Source organism: Oncorhynchus tshawytscha, linkage group LG16 (genome assembly GCF_018296145.1).
Source record: "Oncorhynchus tshawytscha isolate Ot180627B linkage group LG16, Otsh_v2.0, whole genome shotgun sequence".
Taxonomy (NCBI): domain Eukaryota; kingdom Metazoa; phylum Chordata; class Actinopteri; order Salmoniformes; family Salmonidae; genus Oncorhynchus; species Oncorhynchus tshawytscha.
Genome location: NC_056444.1, coordinates 67,854,365 through 67,876,605, shown reverse-complemented (window position 1 = coordinate 67,876,605; position 22,241 = coordinate 67,854,365). Strand labels below are relative to the sequence as shown.

Genomic DNA, 22,241 nt, shown 5'->3' with positions numbered 1-22,241 from the left:
CAAGCTGTCCAGGCCCTGAGGCAGCAAAGCAGCCCCAAACCATGATGCTTCCTCCACCATACTTTACAATTGGGATGAGATTTTGATGTTGGTGTGCTGTGTGTTTTTTTCTCCACACATAGTGTTGTGTTCCTTCCAAACAACTCAGCTGTAGTTTCATTTGTCCACAGAATATTTTGCCAGTAGCGCTGTGGAACATCCAGGAGCACTTTTGCGAACTTCAGATGTGCAGCATCATGTTTTTTTGGGACAGCAGTTGCTTCTTCCTATCCTCCTATGAGCACCATTCTGGTTTAAGACTCGTCAACGGAGATGTTAGCATGTTCCAGAGATTTCTGTAAGTCTTTAGCTGACACTAGGATTCTTCTTGACCTCATTGAGCATTCTGTGCTGTGCTCTTGCAGTCATCTTTGCAGGACAGACACTCCCAGGGAGAGTAGCAACAGTGCTGAACTTTCTCCATTTATAGATCATTTCTCTTAACATGGATTGATGAACATCAAGGCTTTTAGAGATTTTGTAACCCTTTCCAGCTTTTTGCAAGTCAGCAATTCTTAATCTTAGGTCTTCTGAGATCTTTTTTGTTCAAGGCATGGTTCACATTAGGGAATTCTGAGGGTTGACAGATCCATTTGGCATGTAGTTAGCTAGCTAGCTAAGGAAACAACACGTGTAATTTAACTTGCTTCATCAGTGATAAGGCTTTTGGAAAGAGCTTGATCGGCAAGTCCTCGTCCTAGTAAAGTTGTCAGTCGGACTACTGTCATCACCACCATAGATGGCAAGCAAACCAAACAACATTTGGATATAGCTATCTAGTTTATCCCCTGAAAATGACCATGCTAACTAGCTATATTGATATTATCTGTAATTAGCTAGCTAGCCAATTTGACGTGGTCCATCAATCATGTCTGTCAGCAGCAATCGCGATTGAAACACTCTTAAAAACAATGTGAAAAGGGGATAATGTTAGTTAACTTCACTAGGTAGGCCTATGTTGTTTAGCCAACTGTACAACGTTTCTACCGGTAGCTTGCAAAGTGAACATTATCAGTTAACAGTGCATCGGCAAATGTGCCCTTCTGATGTTTGACAGACCGAGCCCACAAAGGATGGGAAATCAACCTAAACCACTCATACTTGTCAGGTATAGTTCACTTTTATTTTCTATCACTCAAATATCCAATTAATGGGGGCCAATATTGATAGATTTCGTGAGGCTACCCTCATTTATCTGAAATTCCATGATCAAGTGATGTTTACTGATCATGAAAAGAATGCAGTTACTGGCTGTGGCCTATAACTCTGATGATGATAGAGCTTAATGTGCACAATTGTTTTGCATGGAGTAATCTGAAATTTGTAGTTCTGACTGTGCTCTTCAAGTGGTGGTGATATTGCAAACAAATAGTTAACATTTATTTAACAATCCATTGAAAACATCACGCACTTATTAATGGTTTAAGAGGAGATGCTGGTCTCCTTGCCCCTCAGCAGGCAAATCGAACGCTCTGCACCTTATTGTGATGTTTTTATTGATAACAACTCATTGACTCATTGAGTACAACAAGCAAATTCACAAAGTCAGTTGTTCACTGCAACAAATCACTGTTTCAATTTGAATACATATTAATTGTAAGTATCTGCTTTCAAAATACAATATTCACTTTACTTTTGATATGATTTCTTGTCATTTGTTAACAATACAATTAGCTATCTCTTAATTAAAATTAAAACTACTGAACCAAATGATGTAGTGCCTAGTTAACGTAAACCTTTTTCAGGACCCCGTCTTTCAAGGATTATTCGTAAAAATCCAAATAACTTCACAGATCTTCATTGTAAATGGTTTCCCATGCTAGTTCAATGAACCATAAACAATTAATGAACATGCACCTGTGGAACGGTTATTAGGACACTAACAGCTTACAAACAGTAGGCAATTAAGGTCACAGTTATGAACACTTAGGACACTAAAGAGGCCTTTTACTGACTCTAAAAAACACCAAAAGAAAGATGCCCAGGGTCCCTGCTCATCTGCGTGAATATGCCTTAGACATGCTGCAAGAAGGCATGAGAACTGCAGACGTGGCCAGGGCAATAGATTGCAATGTCCTTACTGTGAGACTTCTAAGACAGCGCTACAGGGAGACAGGACAGACAGCTGATCGTCCTCGCAGTGGCAGACCACATGTAACAACACCTGCACAGGATTGGTACATCTGAACATCACCTGCGGGACAGGTACAGGATGGCAACAACAACTGCCCGAGTTACACCAAGAACGCATAATCCCTCCATCAGTGCTCAGACTGTCCGCATTAGGCTGAGAGAGGCTGGACTGAGGGCTTGTAGGCCTGTTGTAAGGCAGGTCCTCACCAGACGTCACAGGCAAACTCACCGTCGCTGGACCAGACAGGACTGGAAAAAAGTGCTTTTCACAGACTAATCGTGGTTTTGTCTCACCGGGAGTGATGGTCGGATTCGCGTTTATTGTCGAAGGAATGAGCATTACACCGAGGCCTGTACTCTGGAGCGGGATCGATTTGGAGATGGAGGCCCCGTCATGGTCTGGGGCGGTGTGTGACAGCATCATCGCACTGAGCTTGTTGTCATAGCCGGAAATCTCAACGCTGTGCATTACAGGGAAGACATCCTCCTCCCTCATGTGGTACCATTCCTGCAGGCTCATCCTGACATGACACTCCAGCATGACAATGCCACCAGCCATACTGCTCGTTCTGTGCGTGATTTCCTGCAAGACAGGAATGTCAGTGTTCTGCCATGGCCAGCGAAGAGTCCGGATCTCAATCCCATTGAGCATGTCTGGAACCTGTTGGATCAGAGGGTAAGGGCTAGGGCCATTCACCCCAGAAATGTCTGGGAACTTGCAGATGCCTTGGTGGAAGAGTGGGGTAACATCTCACAGCAAGAACTGGCAAATCTGATGCAGTCCATGAGGAGGAGATGCACTGCAGTACTTAATGCAGCTGGTGGCCACACCAGATACTGACTGTTACTTTTGATTTTGACCCCCCTTTGTTCAGGGTCACATTATTCAATTTCTGTTAGTCACATGTCTGTGGAACTTGTTCAGTTTATGTCTGTTGTTGAATCTTGTTATGTTCATACAAATATTTACACATTAAGTTTGCTGAAAATAAATGCAGAGAGAGGACTTTTCTTTTTTTGCAGACAGAATGAGAAAAAAATATATAAACTTTTGTTATTGACAAATACGTATTTTCTACCATAATTTGCAAATAAATTCATTAAAAATCCTACAATGTGATTTTCTGGATTTTTTCCCCCTCATTTTGTCTGTCATAGTTGAAGTGTACCTATGATGAAAATTACAGGCCTCTCTCATCTTTTTAAGTGGGAGAACTTGCACAATTGGTGGCTGACTAAATACTTTTTTGCCCCACTGTATATTCAATCTATCTGATTTTCAAAATACAATTTTCACTTTACTTTTGATATAATTTTCTTTTAATTTGTTAACAATATAAATCAACTAACACTTACTGAAACTGATCAAAACTGATAAATACCGAATCAAAATAATGTTTTGAGGGAGCATGCAATTGGCTTGCTGACTGCAGGAATGTCCACCAGAGCTGTTGCCAGAAAATGTAATGTTCATGTATCTACTATAAGCCGCCTCCAACTCATTTTAGAGAATTTGGCAGTAAGTCCAACCGGCCTCACAACCGCAGACCACGTGTAGCCATGCCAGCCCAGGACTTCCACATCCGGCATCTTCACCTGCAGGATCGTCTGAGACAAAACACCCGGACAGCTGATGAAACTGCGAGTTTGCAAAACAGAAGAACTTCTGCCCAAATGGTCGGAAACCATCTCAGGAAAGCTTATTTACATGCTAGTCGTCCTCACGAGGGTCTTGACCTGACTGCAGTTTGGCATTGTGAATGTTTACCTGTTAAAAGGTCTTGTTCACATTGGCTACGGAGAGCATGATCACACAACTTTCCGGAACAGCTGTTGCTCTCATGCATGCTTCAGTGTTGCTTACCTTGAAGTGAACATAAAAGGCATTTAGCTCATCTGGTAGACTCACGTCACTGGATAGCTTGCGGCTGGGTTTCCCTTTGTAATCCGTAATAGTTTTCAAGCCCTGCCACATTCGAAGAGTGTCTGAGCCGGTGTGATAGGATTCAATCTTAGTCCTGTATTGACATTTTGCCTGTTTGATGGTTTGTCAGAGGGCATAGCAGGATTTTTTATAAGCCTCCGGATTAGTGTCCCGCTCCTTGAAAGCGGCAGCACTAGCCTTTAGCTCGGTGCGGATGTTTCCTGTAATCCATGGCTTCTGGTTGAGATATATACGTACTGTCACCGTGGGGACGGCATCTTCGATGCACTTATTGATGAAGCCGGAGACTGAGGTGGTATACTCCTCAATGCCATTGGATGAATTCCAGAACATATTCTAGTCTGTGCTAGCAAAACAGTCCTGTAGCATAGCATCCGCATCATCTGACCATTTCCATAATGAGTGAGTCACTGGTACTTCCTGCTTTAGTTTTTGCATTGTAAGCAGGAATCAGGAGGATATAATTATGGTCAGATTTTCCAAATGGAGGGCAAGGGAGAGCTTTGTATGCACCTCTGTGTTGAGTAAAGGTGGTCTAGAGTTTTTTCCCCCTAGAAATTAGGTAAAGCGGATTTAAGTTTACCTGCATTAAAGTCCCCCGGCCACTAGGAGCGGCACTTCTGGATGAGCATTTTCTTGTTTGCTTATGGCCTTATACAGCTCGTTGAGTGTGGTCTTAGTGTCAGCATCGGTTTGTGGTGATAAATTGACGGCTACAAATAATATAGATTAAAATTATCTCGGTAGATAATGTGATCTACAGCTTATCATAGGGTACACTATCTCAGGCGAGCAATACCTTGAAACTTCTTTAATATTAGACATTGCACACCAGGTGATATTGACAAATAGACACACACCCCCACCCCTCGTCTTACCATACGTAGCTGTTCTGTCCAGCCAATGCACAGAAAACCAAGCCAGCTCTATATGATCCGTGTCTTCATTCAGCCATGACTCGGTGAAACAAGATAGAGATCATCCAGTTTATTTTCCAGTGAATGCATGCTGGCCAATGGATTGTATGGTAGAGGTGGGTTGACTCAGGGGTGAAAGATATGTGAAACCCCAATGATGTACAATCAAAGTTTCTGTACATAAAACATTTTTTCAATCACTTTGTCAGAACATTTTTTGATCTAAGTGGTATATTTTCAAATCTCTAATTACAAAACTCAAAACTGATAACACTTATGCCCCCATCTTATGTTTATAACCTTTGATTGTGCATTCAGTGCGGTTTCACACCTGAGTCATTCATCCAAAATCAAGCCCAAGTTTTCCATGAAATATGAGAACACTTTGTTTAGTCACCAATATATCAGATAAAGATAGACTCACCATTTAGCAATATAAAAGGTCCAATGCAGCCGTTTTTATCTCAATATCAAATCATTTCTGGGTAACAATTAAGTACCTTACTGTGATTGTTTTCAATAAAAACGGTCAAAAAGAAAAAAATAGCTTCTTAGCAAAGAGCAAATTCTCAAGCAAGAATTTAGCAAGGACTGTCTGACAGTGTCCTACTGTCTGTCAAGAGGGAAAACTCTCTTATTGGTCTAACCTCTCTGGGATAGGCGGGACGCTTGCGTCCCACTTGGCCAATAGCCAGGGAAAATGCAGAGCGCCAAATTCAAATAAAATACTATAAAAATCAAACTTTCATTAAATCACACATGTAAGATACCAAATTAAAGCTACACTCGTTGTGAATCCAGCCAACATGTCAGACTTCAAAAAGGCTTTTTGGCGAAAGCATAAGAAGCTATTATCTGATGATAGCACAACAGTAAATAAAGAGAGAGTAGCATATTTCAACCCTGCAGGCGCGACACAAAACGCAGAAATAAAATATAAATCATGCCTTACCTTTGACGAGCTTCTTTTGTTGGCACTCCAATATGTCCCATAAACATCACAAATGGTCCTTTTGTTCGATTAATTCCGTCGATATATATCCAAAATGTCCATTTATTTGGCGCGTTTGATCAAGATAAACACAGCTTCCAATTTGCGCAACGTCACTACAAAATATCTCAAAAGTAACCTGTAAACTTTGCCAAAACATTTCAAACCACTTTTGTAATACAACTTTAGGTATTTTTAAACGTTACTAATCGATCAAATTGAAGACGGGACTATCTGTGTTCAATACAGGAAGACAACAAACTGACGCTACTTTTCGAGTCATCTCTCAAAAAGTGCACTTCAAGTGACACTCATTCAAGATGGCCATACTCAATATAATTTTCCATACAGTATTTGACTATAACTTGACATGCAAATTATTATTATTTTTTTTGCATCCAATGGCAAGTTGTGAGCATGTTATTAGATGTCAGTCTTACAGTTTCGTTATCCTCATACAGTACATACATAGGACAAATAATCATAAATAAGAGGTATTGTAAAGCAGTTGGCTACTGTAAAAATGTAGCATGTGTGCCTTTTCTGCACATTGTACAAGTTCACCTTTTCCATGTGACTTCCTACGACAACTGATACAGTATCACCATTCTCCATCAGGAAAAAGTGGAAAGAGTCACTATGTGCTACCATTTGGAATTATGGTGTGGTGTACAATGTACTGGTAAAATACCTGGGTTGTATATAACAATAAATTCCACTCATTATCTGAATGTCATCAATACACTCACTGTAAGCTGATGAATATCAAGCACAGAGACAGGCAATGCTGTATCAGTCAACAAGTCACATCGAAAAGGTGATCTTGTACAATGTTGCATGGAGCAGAAAGGGCATACACCACCGTGCTATGTTTTTACAGTAGCCAACTGCTTTTCAATACCCCTATTTGGGATGATTTGTCCTACAAAAAGGATAATAGGTCTGAGGATAATGAAACTGTAAGACTGACATACAGTATTTCTCAACATGCTCACAACCTACCATTGGATACAAATTATTTTTAAAATGGTGCCTGTCAAGTTATAGTCAAATACTGTATGGAAAATTATACTTTATTTACTCAAATATTGCAAGGGTTCTGAACATAAGATAGGGGGTATTAAAAGTGTTATCAGTTTAGATTTTTGTACTTTTGCCATTTTGAAAATATACCACTTACATCTGAAAAATGTGCCAAACTGTAACAGGTGCTCTATGGTATGTCCAAATAGCTTCTTTCAAGGACATGTGTGTACGTGCATGTCCCTATCATTCAGAGTGTGCAAACCTGAGGAATAGAGATTGTTCCAGTTGCTTGTGGAAACCAGATTTGAAGAAATAGGAGGATTTTAATTGTATATCTGTTGGCACTTTCCACTTTGTTTGCAATTTGACCATTTTGATAGGTCAGTCTGATTACCCACATCACCAGGTGACATCCACTGTATCCTTCCCTTGCTTCCCTTTGGCATTCACTGTGAGGAATTAAACTATTCTGTCTATAGATTGGTATTTCCGTCACTCTACTTTGTCTCATTTAAATGTCAGAGGAGCAGCTACTCATCTCCAAATCAGGGCTTCCAACACCATTTGTCACATAATCCTTTGAAGGTTTTTAGTTTCCACCTCATGTAAGATATTTCATGAATACTGATATGGATATGCTATCCTCTCAGAATCAAGTCTGTTCACAATCCAATGGATTTATTGACATAGTATACTGTACAGTTTATTATGTGGTGCTGCGGTAGTCAGTCCTACTCAGTTCCTTTTTTTAGGGGTCTCTTTAGGACTGCTGTCTCCATGCAGGGGATTTTGTGTAGACTAAACAGGGGTTGTGGGTTGGTTTCCCCCAAGCAGTTGAGCCCAATACAGGGTGAGCCACGGGCTCTGTCTCTGTCATATACTAAATGAGACAGTTTCATTTGTCATCTCTTTGTAGTCTCCTCCATGTTGTAGTCTCCTCCATGTTATAGTCTCCTCCATGTTGTAGTCTCCTCCATGTTGTAGTCTCCTCCATGTTGTAGTCTCCTCCATGTTGTAGTCTCCTCCATGTTATAGTCTCCTCCATTTTTGTAGTCTCCTCCATGTTGTAGTCTCCTCCATGTTATAGTCTCCTCCATTTTTGTAGTCTCCTCCATGGTCTCTCCCTTAGCTCACAGCTCATATCCCCTTCCTCATACACTCTTCATGGGACTCATGAAATAAACAGTGAGGTATGTCTTTGTCCCAGATCTGAACACACACTCATCTCCCCCATGGCTCAAGACCAGACACACAGACAGAGAGGCTGCATGCGCTCACTATGGATCTCTCCACTTCTGTTATTTTTGCTACAATGCATTTGAAAAGCACTGAAAGAAAAAAAGACATGGATCAGTGTGTGCAGACCATGTTCAAGAACAGCAGAGTGGAAGGCTCATTGTTGTGAAAGTGGAGCAGGCCAGCAACAAATAGTAGATTTATAGCAAAGCAGTCAGCTGATTTGAGAAGAGGAGCTTCCTTCAATGATAGTTCTGGTCAATTGAATGAAAGATGCCTTACTTTTACTGAAGGATACTTTATTGTTGTTTAGAACCAATATTCACCTACAAGCGCACTATGTCACTTTCTCACAAGAGGGTTGTATCCAACCTTGTGTGTGTTTGAGTTTAATGCAATTCTCAAATCTACAGAACACACAAATAGGGATGGGCATTTGAAATGATTTCATTATCATTATATTTTCGGATATCTGGATAGTCGAAATACATGAGTTTTAATTTTGTAATGATTATTTTTTCTACTTCAATTAAGACTTGCTCGGGCGACCCGAGAAAGCCTGTGAGCTGTGCTCCGCTTGTTTCAGATGGAGGTTGGGGGAGGGGCGAGAGACGAGCAGGGGCCGGTGTGTGTGACAGTCTATATGTGTGGCAGAGAGGGAGAGAAAGGAAGTAGACAAACTGACTTGTGCTAGTTAGATCATTTATATCTGCAAAAAGTCGGTATGATAGATAGACAATCTGTTAGGGCTTGTCTTGACTGCATCAAATCATAGTAAAGAAGCTAGCTAGCTACAGTAGCCAGCTAAGGTAGTCAGCTAACTGAACAAAAATATAAAATATAAAATCATCATGCAATAAGGATAAGGATTTAAATAAATTCATTAGGCCCTAATCTATGGATTTCACATGATTGGGAATACATACAGTTGAAGTCGGAAGTTTACGTACACCTTAGACAAATACATTAAACTCAGTTTTTCACAATTCCTAACATTATATCCTAGTAAAAAGTCCCTGTCTTAGGTCAGTTAGGATCACCACTTAATTTTAAGAATGTGAAATGTCAGAATAATAGTAGAGAGAATTATTTATTTCAGCTTTTATTTCTTTCATCACATTCCCAGTGGGTCAGAAGTTTACATACACTCAATTAGTATTTGGTAGCGTTGCCTTTAAATTGTTTAAAACTTCGGTCAAACATTTTAGGTAGCCTTCCACAAGCTTCCCACAATAAGTTGGGTGAATTTTGGCCCATTCCTCTTGACAGAGCTGGTGTAACTGAGTCAGGTTTGTAGGCCACCTTGCTCGCAAACCCTTTTTCAGTTCTGCCCACACATTTTCTATAGGATTGAGGTCAGGGCTTTGTGATGGCCACTCCAATACCTTGACTTTGTTGTCCTTAAGCCATTTTGCCACAACTTTGGAAGTATGCTTGGGGTCATTGTCCATTTGGAAGACCCATTTGCGACCAAGCTTTAACTTCCTGACGGATGTCTTGAGATGTTACTTCAATATATCCACATAATTTTCCATCCTCATGATGCCATCTATTTTGTGAGGTGCCCCAGTCACTCCGGCAGCAAAGCACCGCCACAACATGATGCTGCCACCCCTGTGCTTCACGGTTGGTATGGTGTTCTTCGGCTTGCAAGCCTCCCACTTTTTCCTCCAAACATAACGATGGTTATTATGGCCAAACAGTTCTATTTTTGTTTCATCAGACCAGAGGACATTTCTCCAAAAAGTACGATCTTTGTCTGTGGATATACTGTAGATACTTTTGTACCTATTTCCTCCAGCATCTTCACAAGGTCCTTTGCTGTTGTTCTGAGATTGATTTTCACTTTTCGCATCAAAGTACGTTCATTACTAGGAGACAGAACGCATCTCTTTCCTGAGCAGTATGAAAGCTGCGTGGTCCCATGGTGTTTATACTTGCGAGCTATTGTTTGTACAGAGGAACGTGGTGCCTTCAGGCATTTGGAAATTGCTCCCAAGAATGAACCAAACTTGTGGAGGTCTACCATTTTTTTCTGAGGTCTTGGCTGATTTCTTTTGATTTTCCCATGATGTCAAGCAAAGAGGCTGCGAGTTTGAAGGCAGGCCTTGAAATACATCCACAGGTACACCTCCAATTGACTCAAATTATGTCAATTAGCCTATCAGAAGCTTCTAAAGCCATAACATTTTCTGGAATTTTCCAAGCTATTTAAAGCCACAGTCAGCTTAAACTTCTGACCCACTGGAAATGTGATACAGTGAATTCTAAGTGAAATAATCTGTCTGTAAACAATTATTGGAAAAATTACTTGTGTCATGCACCAAGTAGATGTCCTAACCGACTTGACAAAACTATAGTTTGCTGTGTGGATCAGAAAACCAGTCAGTATCTGATTTGACCACCATTTGCCTCAAGCAGCCCGACACATCTCCTTCACATAGAGTTGATCAGGCTGTTGATTGTGGCCTGTGGAATGTTGTCCCACTCCTCTTCAATGGCAGTGGGAAGTTTCTGGATATTGTCGGGAACTGTAACTCGCTGTTGTACACTCAATCGAGATCATCTCAAACATGCTCAATGGGTGACGTCTAGTTAATATGCAGGACATGGAAGAACTGGGGACATTTTCAGCTTCCAGTAATTGTGTACAGATTCTTGTGACATGGGGTTGTGCATTATCATGCTGAAACATGAGGTGATGATGGCGGATGAATGGCACGACAATGGTCCTCAGGATCTCGTCACGGTATGTAGAGGTTCTGGGCTGGTGTGGTTACACATGGTCTGCGGTTGTGAGGCCAGTTGGACATACTGCCCAATTTTTTAAAATGACGTTGGAGGCAGTTTATGGTAAAGAAAATACTATTAAAGTCTCTGGCAACAGCTGTGGTGGACATTCCTGCATGCCAATTTCTGTTGCTGTCAGAGCAGCTAACCGATCACTGTACCTGTACACAACCCATCTGTAAATAGCACATCCAACTACCTCATCCCCATATTGTTATTTATTTTTTTGCTCTTTTTTCTCCAAGTATCTCTACTTGCACATTATCATCTGCACATCTATCACTCCAGTGTTAATGCTAAATTGAAATTATTTCACCACTATGGCCTATTTATTGCCTTACCTCCCTAATTTTACTACATTTGCACACACTGTACATATGTTTTTCTATTGTGTTGTTGACTGTACGTTTGTTTACCCCATGTGTAACTCTGTGTTGTCGGTTTTGCCGCACTGCTTTGCTTCATCTTGGCCAGGTCGCAGTTGTAAATGAGAACTTGTTCTCAACTGGCCTACCTGGTTAAAAAACATTTATTTTAATATGCACGCTCCATCAAAGACATCTGTGGAATTGTGTTGTGTGACAAAACTGCACATTTTAGAGTGGACTTTTATTGTCCCCAGCACAAGGTGCACCTATGTAATGACCATGCTATTTAATCAGCTTCTTGGTATGACCTGTCAGATGGATCGATTATCTTGACAAACGAGGAAAGCCCACTAACAGGGATGTAAACACATTTCTGGGATCTTTTATTTCAGCTCATGAAACATGGGACCAACACTTTACATGTTGCATTTATATTTTTGTTCAATGTAGCTAAAGTAGCTAGGCTAATTGAGGCTATTTTGTTGCGCTCCCCGTACTTGTCTACAACAACTCCATTCATATGAAACAACAGTCTACCTGTTGGTTGATCCATTTCACATTGATTAGAAATCTCCCACTTCACTTGCTACACATGGAGCCTATGTGGCGATGCTTTGATTGACTGACAATAACAACAAGCTACCTGTGCATTTTTTTAAAGGGGTGCACTCATAAAAACTGTCATAAAACTGTTGTTTTATTTCAATTTCAAATGTAATGGTCTATCCTTGTAGGCTGTTTAGCAACGCCACATAGATCATTTGTAGCCTTTTCATTGCTAATAGGCCTATATTTTTTTATTCTCAAAATGTAATATTCTCCCAAGTAATCAAATACAAAAGTCCATTCGGATATTCAAATATTTAAATAACCGTGCCCATCCCTATACAAAAACAACATGGAGTGGGCATAATTTCTTTGTCATCATGGTCAAGTTTGCATGACAAAAGATCAGTCAATGATTACATGGCAAGGCGTAGGGCAAAACAAGCAGGATATCTATGCCATGCAAGAGGGCTGGAGAGGGTGCCAGTCAATCACAGTTAACATTCACATTGATATTCACAATGGAAATCTACTGTACCCTGCTTTAGAGGAACAGGGAAAAGCATGAGATGAACTTGGATCCATAATAATGACTTGCACAAAACAGGTGGGAAGTGTTGTTTCAGTTGTGTGTACACTGCAGTTGTGTGTATACTGTAATTGATGCCTGTTAACACAGTGCTCCTGTAATAACAGAATGTATAGATCTCAGCTACTGTAGCAAGTTGGTTAGCCAGCAAAGATAGAACTTTGGACCACGTGGCATTGAAAGGCCATTTGTCAAGAATTATCATAGAAGCTATGACAGCTGTCGTGTTTCTGATCAAGGCTAAATGATGCATGGTTTAAGACATGTGTTACCAAACAAGTGTGCTGACCTTCAGGATCCTGAGGCTGTGTGTGTATGTGTGTGTGTGTCTCAGAGGTGACTGGTGTAATCTGTTATAGCCAGGCCAGCAATGGCATAGCCTCGCCCTGTTAGCATGGTCTTGCTCTACTCTGCTCTGCTCTGGTACCAGTGTGTGTTCACAGTCCCAGCCACACAGACTCACTGTACTCCACTGTACCAGAGCATCAATGTGCACATTCAGCCACTTCACTCTCATTTACTCAATCAATGGGCTCATTCAGCTGCCCATGTTATATAGTACAGAGCCTGCTGGCTCTAGACCTGGGCTCATATAACTATTGGCTAACAACAATAGGGAATATCAGACATTGAATTTGAGGATGGTATGGAAGACGTTGTTCAGAGGCTTTTTGTAATTATTTCTTTCCGATCTATAGTACCAGTCAAAAGTTTGGACACACATACTCATTCCAGGGTTTTTCTTTATTTTTTTACTATTTTCTACATTGTGGAATAATAGTGAAGACATCCAAACGATGAAATAACACAAATGGAATCATGTGGTAACCAAAAAAGTTTGAATAAATATAAATTCTTCAAAGTAGCCACCCTTTGTCTTGATGACAGCTTTGTAGTCTTGGCATTCTATCAACCAGCTTCATGAGGTAGTCATCTGGAATGCATTTCAATTAACAGGTGTGCCTTGTTAAAAGTTAATTTGTGGAATTTCTGTCTTTCTTAATGCATTTGAGTCAATCAGTTTTGTTGTGACAAGGTAGGGGTGGTATACAGAAGATATCCCTATTTGGTAAAAGACCAAGTCCATATTATGGCAAGAAAAGCTCAACTAAGCAAAGAGAAACGACAGCCCATCATTACTTTAAGACATGATTGTCAGTCAATCCGGAAAATTTCAAGAACTTTGAAAGTTTCTTCAAGTGCATTTGCAAAAACCTTCAAACGATCTGATGAAACTGGCTCTCACAAGGATCGCCACAGGAAAGGTGAACGGATTATCTCCACATGTGTGGTTCCCACTGCGAAGCATGAAGGAGGAGGTGTGATGGTGTGGGGGTGCTTTGCTGGTTACACTGTCAGTGATTTATTTAGAATTCAAGAAACACTTAACCAGCAATGTTACCACAGCATTCTGCAGCAATACGCCATCCCATGTGGTTTGCGCTTAGTGGGACTATAATTTGTTTTTCAACAGGACAATGACCCAACAAACCTTCAGGCTGTGTAAGGGCTATTTGAACAAGAAGGAGAGTGATGGAGTGCTGCATCTGGCCTCCATAATCACCCGACCTCAACCCAATTGAGATGGTTTGTGATGAGTTGGACCGCAGAGTGAAGGAAAAGCAGCCAACAAGTGCTCAGCATATGTGGGAACTCCTTCAAGACGGTTGGAAAAGCATTCCAGGTGAAGCTGGTTGAGAGAATGCCAAGAGTGTGTGAAACTGTAATCAAGAATCAAGACAAAGGGTGGCTACTTTGAAGAATCTAAAATATATTTAGATTTGTTTCACACTTTTTTGGTTACTACATAATTCCATGTTTGTTTTTTCAGTTTTGACGTCTTCACTATTATTCTACAGTGTCGAAAATAAGTAAAAATAAAGAAAAGCCCTTGAATAAGTAGGTGTGTCAAAATGTTTGACTGGTACTGTATTTTGAATGATTCCCAGTTAGTTTCTATTTTCATCACAGTTCTTCTAGTCAGCTGAATAGAGGAAGGGTGGAGGATAGAATCAGCTTTATTAAAACGCAGAATAGACATTCAACCACCTCTAGATATTCAGCCACCTTTCATTTCAGTGAATGCTATTATATACAGAACATAGAGCCTTTGAATTCATGGTTACAATACCTTTAGAAAGCACATGTCCATGATGCGAATGATGTATGCACGAAAACACAATGTCGTACAGCTAACTGTCAGCTTTAAATAGTTTGCATGGGGAATATAGGAGTCATTATTCCAATTTTATTCTGCATTTAAAATGATCAGAAAATAACAAAATAGATGGAACAAGTCCTGGTTTTGTTCCTATTCTGTCACCCACACACTGGAGCTACAAGAGGACAGTTGTTTGAGCTTTCAATTGAATATTCCTACATTTGTTTACAATCTCCTCACGTCCTCCTTTGCAATCTTGCCCGGTGATGACTCAATTACTTAAATTGACTTTATAATTAGTGTTGGTGTTACTCATTTCAGAAAATGTCATTTCTATTCTAACATAACATGTTTTATGCAAAGCAATATTTTTGCCAAGTGTGTGTATTAGGCTGTGTCTACACTTGACAGTTAATGCAGTTTTTATATTCTGGTCATGAAGTTCTGATCATGGAAGTCTGAACACATCATGCGTCTACACTTACATTTAAATGTGTCCACCATGTCCACATAGTGTCCTAATTCCCTTTTTACGCGCTATATCATTTTAAATGCCAGTATGCATTCTGCAAACGGTGGAATAGGCCAAATATGATAATAACACAACAACCCATGTTCACCCATGACTGTGTGGCCACGCACGCCTCCAACTCAATCATCAAGTTTAAAGACGACACAACAGTAGTAGGCCTGATTACCAACATTGACGAGACAGCCTACAGGGAGGAGGTGAGGGCCCTGGCAGAGTGGAGCCAGTAAAATAACCTCTCTCTCAATGTCAACAAAATGAAGGAGCTGATCGTGGACTTCAGGAAACAGCAGAGGGAGCAGGTCCATATCCACATTGACTGGACCGCAGTGGAGAAGGTGAAAAGCATCAAGTTCCTCGTTGTACACATCAGTGGCAATCTGAAATGTGCCACCCACACAGACAGTGTGGTGAAGGAGGCTGAAGAAATTCAGCTTGGCCCCTAAGACACTCAGACATTTTTACAGATGCACCATTAAGAGCATCCTGTCTGGCTGTATCACCGCCTGGTACGGCAACTGCACCACCCGTAATCTCAGGGCTCTCCAGAGGGTGGTACGGTCTGCCCTACACATCACCACAGGCTCACTGACGGACTTCCAGGACACCTACAGCACCCGATGTCACAAGAAGGCCAAATAGATAATCAAGGACATCAGCCACCCGAGCCACGGCCTGTTCATCCAGCTATCATCCAGAAGGTGAGGTCAGTACAGGTGCATCAAAGCGGGGACTGAAAGACTGAAAAACAGCTTCTATCTCAAGGCCATCAGACTGTTAAATAGCCATCACTAGCCGGTTACCACCCGGTTACTCAACCCTGCACCATAGAGGCTGCTGCCCTATCTACATAGACATGGAATTACTGGCCACTTTAATAATGAAACACTAGTCATTTTAATAATGTTTACATACTGCTTTACTCATCTCATATGTATATACTGTATTCTATTCTACTATATTTAGTCAATGCCACTCCGACATTGCTCGTCCTAATATTTGTATATTTCATAATTCCATTTGTTTACTTTTAGAGATGTATATTGTTGTGAATTGTAAGATACAACTGCACTGTTGGAGCTATGAACACAATCATTTCGCTACACCCGCTATAACATCTGCTAAATATGTGTATTTGATTGACTTGATGGCAGTTCTGTAGATAGCCAACAAGCTAGCAAGCAAAGCTAAAGGGATTGCAAACAGGTTAGCATAACTGTAGCCCCCCCAAAAATGTGTTTTCTCAACAGCATTTTTGAGCCCAGCAAACACGTTCCTCACACGCTAGGAATGTATTTCCCCCAACTTTAAAATGAAAAGGTGCCTCGCTCCCATAACACAGACTTGTGGGCATAGTGCTGATGAAGTCGCCCATTTTATGCGCTTTCGGTAGCCTAATTGCGTCCAGACAGGAGAAATACGCACCCAATGTGTCAGAAGGTGGGCAGTCAGATCTGAGCACAATCAGAATGCAATGTGACTTTTGTGCATCTAAACCTGTCTTTTCAATGCAATCTTTGTATTCTGATAGCAGAAGTCGCATGTAAATGTCAAGTGTAGACACGGCCTTACCCAGTTGCCTGAAGTGAGATCCCATGTCTCGGTGGAAGCCATGTTCAACCTGGGCTCAGACCATTTCATATTATTCTGTATGTAAATCCGAGACGCTCGGTTTAGTATGTTACGCTTTGTATGGTTACATAAGGCAAATGGTTACTTAAGGCAAAAACGAAAGTAGGGTTGGTTTGCGTGGATGGGTGGGCATATAATGTGAACGTCTAGCAACCCGAAGGTTGCGAGTTTGAATCTCATCATGGACAACTTAAGCATTTTAGCAAATTTTACAACTTTTCAATTACTTACTACTTTTTAGCTACTGTGCAACTACTTACCATGTTAGCTAACCCTTCCCCTGACCTTAACCCTTTTAGCTAACCCTTCCCCTAATCATAACCCTAACTCCTTAACCTAACTCCTAAACTTAACCCTAACCCCTAGCGAGCTAGATAATGTTAGTCACCTAGATAGAATTCGTAACATATCATACGTTTTGCAAATTCGTAACATATTACATCGTTTGCAAATTCGTAACATATTGTACGTTTTTACTTTTACTCCTTTTTCTCCCCAATTGGTAGTTACAGTCTTGTCCTATCCCTGCAACTCCCTTTTTGGCTCGGGGAGGCGAAGGTCAAGAGACATGTGTCCTCAGAAACATGACCCTGCCAAGCTACACTGCTTCTTGACACACTGCTCACTTAACCAATATGTCGGAGGAAACACCGTCCAACTGGCCACCAAATTCAGCTTGCAGGCGCCCGGCCCGCCACAAGGAGTTGCTCGAGCACGATGGGACAAGGCTGGTCAAACCCTCCCCTAATTCGGACGATGCTGGGCCAATTGTGCGCTGCCTCATTGGTCTCCCGGTCAGGTTTATATTTCACCCTTTTAGCTGTTTCACAACACCTGCAGATCTGCAGTCCACATTTATTTATCTGTGGGGCCTAGCTCTACTCATCCATAACTTTTTACTTATCAACCTAGACCTAACTAAAGCCATTGCTTCTATTGTTTGGGGACAATGTGGTTATAGTTTGGCCCTGGCCATGCAAAGAGTGCTAGGCTGAGAATGTGAAAATATGACTGACCCATATTATAATGCATGAGACCAACAGAAAATACTTTTGTCCTGCTGGTAAAGGTGGCAGTTTGTCTGTGAAGGCTATGCATCACCATTAAGTGTCAGCCTGCTACTGGGATTCCACTTTGTGCTGATTGCACTGATACTGAGTCAGATAAAGGTCAGGTTTAATTGTTGTGGAAACATTTTAACTTTTGGATATTATCATTAGCAACATAATGACTAGTCTTATACAATGTGTCTGACATTTGACTATTATAGGACTTTTTGCCTTCACAAATGCTTAGTTTCTCCTCCATTATTACTTCTTATTCCTTTTGTATTGACTTAACCCTCACCCAGTCAATCAAACTAGGGTTTGATTCAATTATCCTGTCAAGTACAGAAGGCTACACCTCCTACAGCATGAAAAACAAACACCCATACTGGACTGTACATACACTATGTACACAAATATTCACACCCCCTTCACACACCCCACAATTCAATGACAAGAATGAGGATGAGCAGATTTTTAAACTCTGTATGTCCTGCCCCTATCATGTTCTTGTCCTGATCCAGTTGAACCTTTTATCTGAAAACATGTCTTCTTCAGTATGTACAATGATAGTTGACAAGTATGTCAACATTGCCAAACAAATATGTAAATGTACGCGTAGTGTGTACTGTAGCTTTGTGTGTACTGTAGCTTAGTGTGTACTGTAGCTTAGTGTAGCTTAGTGTGTACTGTAGCTTAGTGTAGCTTAGTGTGTACTCTAGCTTAGTGTGTACTGTAGCTTTGTGTGTACTGTAGCTTAGTGTGTACTGTAGCTTAGTGTAGCTTAGTGTGTACTGCAGCTTAGTGTAGCTTAGTGTGTACTCTAGCTTTGTGTGTACTGTAGCTTAGTGTGTACTGTAGCTTAGTGTGTACTGTAGCTTAGTGTAGCTTAGTGTGTACTGTAGCTTAGTGTAGCTTAGTGTGTACTCTAGCTTAGTGTGTACTGTAGCTTTGTGTGTACTGTAGCTTAGTGTGTACTGTAGCTTAGTGTGTACTGCAGCTTAGTGTAGCTTAGTGTGTACTCTAGCTTAGTGTGTACTGTAGCTTTGTGTGAACTGTAGCTTAGTGTGTACTGTAGCTTAGTGTAGCTTAGTGTGTACTGTAGCTTAGTGTGTACTGTAGCTTTGTGTGAACTGTAGCTTAGTGTAGCTTAGTGTGTACTGCAGCTTAGTGTAGCTTAGTGTGTACTGTAGCTTAGTGTGAACTGTAGCTTAGTGTGTACTGTAGCTTAGTGTGAACTGTAGCTTAGTGTGAACTGTAGCTTAGTGTGTACTGTAGCTTTGTGTGTACTGTAGCTTAGTGTGTATTGTAGCTTATTGTGTACTGTAGCTTAGTGTGTACTGTAGCTTAGTGTGTACTGTAGCTTAGTGTGTACTGTAGCTTAGTGTGTACTGTAGCTTAGTGTGAACTGTAGCTTAGTGTGTACTGTAGCTTAGTGTGTACTGTAGCTTAGTGTGTACTGTAGCTTAGTGTGTACTGTAGCTTAGTGTGAACTGTAGCTTAGTGTGAACTGTAGCTTACTGTGAACTGTAGCTTAGTGTGTACTGTAGCTTAGTGTGTACTGTAGCTTAATGTTCACAGTGATGCCACAATCTTGTTTTGAAGTGATACAAAGCTTCTTTTTGCACTAGCATACAACCCGTGTTCGGTCTCAATGTGGGTGTCATATCACATTGTTATGTTGACCAACCCTTTTCATAGTCGAGAACAGAACAGGATAGAACATATTCCCAGCAGGTATTTTAGGTTGGAGCCACTGTCCAAGAATCTAGCCAATTTCATTTTATGGGAATTCCAGGCAACCTGAGAATGGGTGAGACCCACAATGTGAAGATTAGAAAATATGATGCTTGTGATATAATTTATTCTGACGAAGGAATTGTACGTATTTTCTATACTGAACAATGTTTTATCTACAGTATGTGTGTCAGGCATACAGCACCCTCAGGACTATTGTAACAACATGACAATAGTCCTTCTTTAAGAACGAGGAGGACAGTGATTTGTGAGAGTACAATTAATAGTCATTACCCCTCTGAATCATTGTTTCCCCTCAGTGAGGCTCTATTTTCTGAGAAAGAGGAAGTTGCTTTAAGAGTTTTCTTGGTTCTGTAAAGGAACCACATGGGGCTTTCCTTCAAAATTAACAAAATATCAGTGAACAAGTACTGCTGTAAACAAAAACGTGTTTGTTTTTGCTTGATTTCTGTTTGTATAACAAGCTATTCTAACTCAAATTACAAACATGCCTATCTTGTGATGCAGAGAGAGGTCACCCATCAGTTGTTTTCACACCAGCTCTATTTCCAGTAACAGCACGGGGGTTCCTGGAATGTAAGTTGGGTTGTGATTCCATAGAAAATGTAGACCAATCCTGGTGAGAAATAGACGGGTCCCTGGAAAGATGAGTAAGAGGCCTGGATTCCTGCAGCTCCACTAGGAGACTGGGGGGGGGGGGACCCTGTCAGAGGCCTATCTGTGGTCAGGGGCTTTCAGGGCCTCTGGTGAACTGGGTGTTGAGCTAGGGTATGTCCCAAATAGCACCCTATTCCCTACATAGTGCACTACGTTTGACTAGAGCCTCGGACATCTGATCATGTACTGTCAGCCTAGCAGCGGGTAAACTTTAACGTGAGATCAGATGTACAGGAGAGGAGACAAGGTTTTTTTAGACATGCTAAACATCCCACTCCCTAGTTCCCAACAATCATTAAAGGTCATCAACCCCTTAGTTATACTGACCGCTGGGCCTCTTCACTGGTCTTAGAGAGCATACTGTAGGAGTTCAAAAGAAAGACCAAATTCCCCCACATATTTCATGTCAGAAATTGGTTTGTGTACCAAGTCACATAGTACCATCTATTGGCATAAACTGAGAATAGCAGGCTGGCAGTTTATTTCATTCACATCCACGGTGGATCATTTGATCATAAGAATAGAGCCATTTGAACCCCTCTGGTCTCAAAAAGTTACCTGAAGCATAGGAAGTATTTAGAAAGTCCTGATCTTTTTATCTCCATCTCTTCATTCAAATACTCAATCATGGACACTCTTACTGACAGTTGTGGTGGCTTCGCATGATGTATTGTTGTCTCTACCTTCTTGCCCTTTGTGCTGTTGTTTGTGCCCAATAATGTTTGTACCATGTTTTGTGCTGCTACCATGTTGTGCTGCTTCCATAATGTGTTGTCATGTGTTGCTGCCATGTAATGTTGTTGTCTTAGGTCTCTCTTTATGTAGTGTTGTGTTTTTCCCGACATATATATATATTTTTTTAATCCCAGCCCAAGTCCCCACAGGAGAGGCCTTTTGGTAGGCCATCGTTGTAAATAAGATGTTGTCCTTAACTGACGTACCTAGTTAAATAAAGGTTAAACAAAATAAAATCCTTGCTTACATACATACATACCTTGTCCGAAAGACAGGTGTGCTACGCAATCAATATGGATCAAGTTGAGTTTGTGGTCAGGAAATGCAGGACTGGTACCGATCCATACAAGTGCCACTTTAGCAGGTGGCCTGAGTTATTTAGAGTAACTGCTACTCCCCAACCCATTTTCTGTACTAGAGTGTTTACGTACTGCCATAGAAATAGAATGATTAGAAAGGACGTCTCCATTCAAGTCAATGATGGCATAATGGGTGGACATGTTAGCCATTTTGAGTGCACCCATGCCTAGGTTGAAGATGACAAAGGTTAAGACAACGGGCTTCTAAATATCCCATGACTCTTTGCAACAATGGGACCAGCTATGGTAGCTAGCAACGGCACTGGTAGCTAGCAAAGGTGCTGGTCCCAGATTTGTGATGACGTTGTCTTAACCTATATAGGAAGTTAAAGCAGGAAGTGTACCCTTCAATCTGTGCTGTGATGTATTGAGCCAACTCAACTGACATTACAAAAAATATATTCCATTGAATGAGCCTCGTCAGTTGGCATCATTTGAATGAACATTCTACATTACCATGGAAATTATTGCATCACAATACAGGCAGTCATTGTGAGAGTACCCATTAGTTTACATTTCAAATTACCAGGGCTAGAACTTCCAAGTCCATTCTATTCATTCTATTTCTATGTACTGCACTGTCTCTCTTTGTTAGAAAACAAACAAATATTCATGTTGTTGACAGTGCTCCCATCTCATGGGTTACCCCCTGTATTACAATGGTTGATTATAGTAGATTGAGATGGCTGGATTGTGAGAAGTATTGTTAAAAAGGCCAGCTCCTTTAGACAGCTGTTCTAGCACTGGTCCTTCGAGCCAGATCATTTCTAGAATAGCTGTATGA

General features: G+C 40.9%; 1 protein-coding gene across 5 annotated transcripts in view; it reads left to right on the top strand.

Annotated features, from left to right (window-relative positions):
• Positions 1–22,241, top strand: part of LOC112216171 (rap1 GTPase-activating protein 1) — a 103,169-nt gene that overhangs the window by 22,545 nt on the left and 58,383 nt on the right. The window lies entirely within an intron of this gene.